This window comes from Colius striatus, chromosome 12, assembly GCF_028858725.1.
Source record: "Colius striatus isolate bColStr4 chromosome 12, bColStr4.1.hap1, whole genome shotgun sequence".
In the NCBI taxonomy this organism is placed as follows: Eukaryota; Metazoa; Chordata; class Aves; order Coliiformes; family Coliidae; genus Colius; species Colius striatus.
Genome location: NC_084770.1, coordinates 27,473,526 through 27,480,403, shown reverse-complemented (window position 1 = coordinate 27,480,403; position 6,878 = coordinate 27,473,526). Strand labels below are relative to the sequence as shown.

The 6,878-nt window shown below is 54.8% G+C and overlaps 1 long non-coding RNA gene and 2 other non-coding genes across 3 annotated transcripts; all 3 read right to left on the bottom strand.

Moving 5' to 3' along the window:
* Positions 1–887: 887 nt before the first annotated feature.
* LOC133626454 (uncharacterized) lies at positions 888–6,463 on the bottom strand. Its single transcript, XR_009819532.1, has 4 exons — positions 6,386–6,463; positions 5,706–5,818; positions 2,705–2,817; positions 888–1,479 (listed from the first exon to the last, which is right to left on the bottom strand). It is a non-coding gene; the product is annotated as an uncharacterized LOC133626454 (long non-coding RNA).
* Positions 2,481–2,565, bottom strand: LOC133626542 (small nucleolar RNA SNORD45). Its single transcript, XR_009819615.1, has one exon. It is a non-coding gene; the product is annotated as a small nucleolar RNA SNORD45 (small nucleolar RNA).
* LOC133626541 (small nucleolar RNA SNORD45) lies at positions 5,482–5,566 on the bottom strand. The gene has a single exon (XR_009819614.1). It is a non-coding gene; the product is annotated as a small nucleolar RNA SNORD45 (small nucleolar RNA).
* Positions 6,464–6,878: the final 415 nt, after the last annotated feature.

The following is a 6,878-nucleotide window of genomic DNA, read 5'->3' as shown; positions in this document are numbered from 1 at the left end:
TGGGAGTTCAAGTGTATGCTGAAGCTGATGAGTTAAAGAACATGCCATAAGTGGAGCCTACAAATTGTAAAGATCCTACTGTGATCCAGCTACATGGGCTAAATAGAATAAGAGACTGTAAATAAAACCAGAGATGTGCTTGGATTGTGAAACAAAACACCAGGCAACAGAAGGGGGTGCTTGTGGGAAACTGGATCTTAGTAATTGGTGTGTAGAAATTGATGATGAAAACACTGTAAATGAGCTTGGAAAAGAAATGAAGAAAACTGCATGTGTTCCAGTTCAGACTTGGAATGGAATCCATCAAGGAGGATTATGGGGGAACTTTGTGAATGGTGTTGGGGATATTGGGAGGGTTATTAATCATTGCATGTTTAATACCTTGTTTTACTGGACTAACACACTTGGTTATACAAGGAATGCAGATAACTGCAGTGCCTGTCGCTCCAGAGCCAGGGAAAGAGAAAACTCAGCCCCTGATGATACTGAAGATCCAAAATCAATGCCAATTCAGCAAGTACTGATTAGAAACCAAAACAACATGAATCAGTATTATAAAAAAGGAGATGGGGGATTGCAAAATGTGTTCAGCTGGTTTGTGTCAGTGTGCCTGGTATAAACACAGCTTTAAAGTTCCCACTTTTTGCAAGGTGCCTGTTTGTTTGTCTCCTTCTCCAGCTCGCTTAAACCTGTTTTGTTGCTGGTTGAGTGATGCTGGGCAGAGGCAACCTGTGTGTCAGCATGACTCAGCACGCTTTGGTTCCATTGGGTGCCTGCCATGACTATGTATTGGGCTAGGAAATAAAAGCCAAAGGTGGGAGCAGTGTGGGGTGCGTGTGGGTTGAGCAGAGCCTCCCGCTGCACCCAGCACTGTCTGCTTGCCTCGATTCACTTAAGTTGTAAGCTTTAATTGGATTCCTGTTTGGGATTAAATCATTTATCACAATAAACATACACATTCATTTAGAAAAGGTTGGGTTATGCTAATCACCTCCAAAACTCATTATCATCAGCTCTGCCTGTTGCCCTGCCTCAGCCCACCCGGGTTATGCCTGTGTCACAGCTCTCTGTGGTGGTTGTTGGGGATGAAGCTGAAAGTCCTCCTCACAGCGTGCCTTTCACTTCAGCGTCCTTGGCCTTTGTTCAAACCCTGGACCAATACAGAGCTCGTCTTCCTCCAGGCTCAGGCAGCTGGGATTTGTTGGCTCACTGGTCCATGATCAGCGCTGGCAGAGTGCTGGGTAACAACCAGAGCCGGTGGTTCCTGTGTCAGCCCGCAGAGCTGACAGTGGGCACAGCCACGCGTTACAGCGTGCGCCTGCAGCTCTGCCTCACACCCAACGCGCTGCAGCGGTGGCAGGAGCACAGAGGCTGCTTGGGAAGCGGCTCCTTTGCACAAGGAAAAGCAGCGGGTTGGTTTTCCACAGGCAGCAACAGCGTCCTGGGCCCGGACACGCTGGCCATGGTCTTCATGGAGCCCTACAGGGAGAAGGTGTGGGGAAGTCAATATGTACCAGCACTAGCAGCTCACAAGGGAAAGAGGCAGTCACAGGGTGGAGCACAGCAGGGCCCTGCATCCAGTGGAAAGAGCCAAGAGGAATGCACACTGCTTGTTAGTGGCAAAGGCTGTGACAGACCACCCTGACTCAACTACCCCCAAGAAGAGCTGAGGAGGGTGAGAAAACTGCTGAGCCCGTAGCTGTGAGGCAGACACCTCCCAGACAAACTTCATGTCCAGCAAGGTCATCCCTGCTGCCTGCCTTATACCAGAGATACGTCCTGGGCACGACACAATGGCAAATCACAACTACACACGGTGGGAATCCCTCTGCAGAAACAACTCCAGTCACTCAGGGAACTGCTTACTGTGAGTCACCTTTGATTCAGACTCGCCCTGACGGTCTCTCTGATTGACTCCCTTCACTGAACAAGAGGAGTCACAAAAAAACTGAGGCAGTGAAGGAGAAAAAATGTTTTGTTTTGTTTTTAAAGGGGGCAACAACACAAATAGAGAAAAAATTTAAATACAGAGAGGGAACCCAACAGACAAGGAGGAATGGAAAAAAAAGGACAGGAGTAAGATAAAAACAGACAGAGGGAGGGAAAAAAATTACTGGAATAAGGACTGAATGGTAAAAATGGGATAAAAAACCCCAAAGCAAAAGGGGACAACAAAGTAAATAGATGGAGACTTGGAAACAGAATTGAAGATGTTACCAGGTGTGGCACAGAGCACATGGACATAAAGAACAGAAACAGGCAGCTGAGTAAAAGGACAGTTAGGTGTGACACGGCCCTTCAGACACTCTGGGTGTGCAGATGGGACTGAGCAGGGTGTGTGGATTAAAGTCCTGGGTGCTGTTCAGACAGGGGGTCAGCGCCTACCAAAGCTCTGCAGCAGTATGTGCCAGCACTCCTGAGCTTTGGGCACCCAGAGCTGTGCTCAGTTCACGGGGGAGCAGCTGCTAAGTGCAGTGTTGTGGGTCTCAGAGTAATTCTAGAGCTAAAGTGGTGAGAGACATCAACTCCAGATCAGATAATACATGCCAACACTCATCACGGACCCCAGAAGGCAGCAGCCTCCTGCCCTGCACCAGGGCTGCACATCCAACAGGCTCAACTCTGACAAAAGCACCCCCCAGCTCCCCAGAAGCGACTAAGGAGTGTTAGGAACAGCACAGCTTGTCCTCCACCCTGCCATTACCTCCATTGTCCCCTCTCCTCCTGCCAAAGGAAGCTGCACAGGCCACGTGTTTCTCCCACAGGAACGTGCTGGGGGCAGCAGCTTTTCCCATCCCGTCCTTTCGCAGCATCACCCTGAAAAAGCACCAACAGAACATCAGTTGTGGTGTCAGCACACAGGCTTTCTGTGCCCAGGGGCAAGCTGGGCAATTCCCCAGCTGGGTACAGACCCTTCTCCAGCCACACTGACCACGGGGCACATTCCCACCTTGCTGCACGGCCTGCAGGAACCCTCCCCAGGGAAAGGGGGTGAAGGAAACCTCCCGAGAGGCCTGAGGCTGGAACCCAGTAACCACTGAGCGCTCTGGCCAGCAGGAGACCCAGAGCCTCTCACAGCAGCCTCCCTGGGAACCTCCAGGCCCCCCACAGACTCCTTCTCACGACTGTCTCCCCAGAGATCCTCAGTGACCACCCACACACGCCATAGACTAGGGCAGAGGGGCTGGAGAGCTGCCTGGAGCCAAAGGGCCTGGGAGTGTTAAAAGACAGCAGCTGAACATGAGCCAGCAGCATGCCCAGGCGGCCAAGGGCATCCTGGCCTGTAGCAGCACTTGGTGAGACGAGCAGGACCAGGCCAGCGACTGTCCCCTTGCACTGGCTACTGATGAGGCAACAGCCAAACATCTGTGTCCAGTTCTGAGCCCCTCACTCCAAGGACATGGAGGTGCTGCAGCGTGTCCAGAGATGAGCAACAAAGCTGGGGAGAGCTCTAGAGAACAGGTTTCATGAGGAGTTGCTGAGGCAGCTGGGGTTACGAAGCAGAGAGGAAACAGGATCCCCCTCTACAACCCTGACAGAAGGTTGTAGTGACCTGGGGGTGGTTCTCTGCTCCCCAGTAATGAAAAGGAAGAGGAAATGTGCTCAAGTTGCCCCAGGGGAGCTTTAGATTGGAGCTGAGAAAGACATTTTTCACTGAGAGGGTTTGCACAGGCTGCCCAGAGAGGTTGGGGAGTTCCCATCCCTAGAGACAGTGAAAAGCCACATAGATGAGGGGCAGTGCTTGGGTAGTGGCTGGACTAGATCCCAAAGGTCTTTTCCAGCCATGATGACTCTACACCATGTGTTCCAACAGTTAAAAAGGATGGAGATGATGACTACTAGGAGGCTGTAGCAGGGCACTGTCCCTAGTGAGAAGATACAAGCTGAAGGGCACGGTGGTTTCTAGTGGCAAAGGCTGTTACACACCAGCCTGACTTGGCTGTCTGCAAGAACAACTTGGGAGGGTGAGCAAATTCCTGAGCTAGTGGGCAGAGAAACAGACACCTCTGAGAGAACGTTGTGGCTGGAAACTGGATGCTCTTGCCAGCTCTCCAGTTATGTCAATGCAACAATGAGATGTCTGACAGACAATGACTTTATCCTGCAACAGCCCAGTCCCGTCCTGTGGGCTGGGAGAGGATTTCTGCAAACCCTCCTTGGGAGCCTGACTGAAAATCTTGCCCCTTAGTGGGGACGTCCCTCAGGGCTCCCCTCCAGAGCTGAGACACAATCACCCAGTGTGGACTCAATGGTATCCAACTGCCAGCAGAAGCTTTGCTGGAATGTTACATCCTCTGGCATTGCTGTTGGTGCTGGACATATTCTGCCTGGTCCTGGCAATCATCATCTGTCTGAAAGCACGGGGCATGACCTGAGACCCGACACGACTGGTGGCAGCCAGGCCTGTCCTGTGGCAATAATCACACCAAAATACACAGGGGGATGTTTCTTATCACACGTGATGCAGACACAGCAAATGTGGGGCACTTCTAGAGCAGGGAGGAAAGAGGCACCTGCACTAGCACCTCACAAGGGAAAGAGGCAGTCACAGGGTGGAGCACAGCAGGGCCCTGCACCCAGTGGAAAGAGCCAAGAGGAAGGGCACACTGCTTGTTAGTGGCAAAGGCTGTGACAGACCACCCTGACTCAACTACCCCCAAGAAGAGCTGAGGAGAGTGAGAAAACTGCTGAGCCCGTAGCTGTGAGGCAGACACCTCCCAGACAAACTTCATGTCCAGCAAGGTCATCCCTGCTGCCTGCCTTATACCAGAGACACGTCCTGGGCACGACACAATGGCAAATCACAACTACACACGGTGGGAATCCCTCTGCAGAAACAACTCCAGTCACTCAGGGAACTGCTTACTGTGAGTCACCTTTGATTCAGACTCGCCCTGACGGTCTCTCTGATTGACTCCCTTCACTGAACAAGAGGAGTCACAAAAAACTGAGGCAGTGAAGGAGAAAAAATGTTTTGTTTTGTTTTTAAAGGGGGCAACAACACAAATAGAGAGAAAATTTAAATACAGAGAGGGAACCCAACAGACAAGGAGGAATGGAAAAAAAAAGGACAGGAGTAAGATAAAAACAGACAGAGGGAGGGAAAAAAATTACTGGAATAAGGACTGAATGGTAAAAATGGGATAAAAAACCCCAAAGCAAAAGGGGACAACAAAGTAAATAGATGGAGACTTGGAAACAGAATTGAAGATGTTACCAGGTGTGGCACAGAGCACATGGACATAAAGAACAGAAACAGGCAGCTGAGTAAAAGGACAGTTAGGTGTGACACGGCCCTTCAGACACTCTGGGTGTGCAGATGGGACTGAGCAGGGTGTGTGGATTAAAGTCCTGGGTGCTGTTCAGACAGGGGGTCAGCGCCTACCAAAGCTCTGCAGCAGTATGTGCCAGCACTCCTGAGCTTTGGGCACCCAGAGCTGTGCTCAGTTCACGGGGGAGCAGCTGCTAAGTGCAGTGTTGTGGGTCTCAGAGTAATTCTAGAGCTAAAGTGGTGAGAGACATCAACTCCAGATCAGATAATACATGCCAACACTCATCACGGACCCCAGAAGGCAGCAGCCTCCTGCCCTGCACCAGGGCTGCACATCCAACAGGCTCAACTCTGACAAAAGCACCCCCCAGCTCCCCAGAAGCGACTAAGGAGTGTTAGGAACAGCACAGCTTGTCCTCCACCCTGCCATTACCTCCATTGTCCCCTCTCCTCCTGCCAAAGGAAGCTGCAAAGGCCACGTGTTTCTCCCACAGGAACGTGCTGGGGGCAGCAGCTTTTCCCATCCCGTCCTTTCGCAGCATCACCCTGAAAAAGCACCAACAGAACATCAGTTGTGGTGTCAGCACACAGGCTTTCTGTGCCCAGGGGCAAGCTGGGCAATTCCCCAGCTGGGCACAGACCCTTCTCCAGCCACACTGACCACGGGGCACATTCCCACCTTGCTGCACGGCCTGCAGGAACCCTCCCCAGGGAAAGGGGGTGAAGGAAACCTCCCGAGAGGCCTGAGGCTGGAACCGTCCCCCCGCCGCAGCCGCTGCCCCGGGCCCTCCCGCTGCCGTCCCCCCGCCGCAGCCGCTGCCCCGGGCCCTCCCGCTGCCGTCCCCCCGCCGCAGCCGCTGCCCCGGGCCCTCCCGCTGCCGTCCCCCCGCCGCAGCCGCTGCCCCGGGCCCTCCCGCTGCCGTCCCCCCGCCGCAGCCGCTGCCCCGGGCCCTCCCGCTGCCGTCCCCCCGCCGCAGCCGCTGCCCCGGGCCCTCCCGCTGCCGTCCCCCCGCCGCAGCCGCTGCCCCGGGCCCTCCCGCTGCCGTCCCCCCGCCGCAGCCGCTGCCCCGGGCCCTCCCGCTGCCGTCCGCCGCAGTCGCTCCCACTCCGCACCTCCTCAGCCGCCGCGTGCGCCGGAAAAGGCCGCAAGCCGCGGGCTGTGGCCTAATGAACCTCCGTGGCAGGACCCCAAGAGAGCTGACCTCGCCATTCGCCTGACTCGGCCCAGCTGATCGAGCAGGAGCTGCGGCCTGGCAGGGTCAAAGGCGCCTATTGGCAGGGAAGGACCGGGGCTGGGCGGGTGCTGCAGAAGACGTGGCGGGGACACGGGCAGAGACACGGGCACGGGCAGAGACACGGACACGGACACGGGCACAGACACGGGCACGGGCACAGACACGGGCACGGGCAGAGACACGGACACGGGCAGAGACACGGGCACGGGCAGAGACACGGACACGGACACGGGCACAGACACGGGCACGGGCACAGACACGGGCACGGGCAGAGACACGGACACGGGCAGAGACACGGACACGGGCAGAGACACGGGCACGGGCAGGGACACGGGCACGGGCAGAGACACGGGCACGGGCACAGACACGGG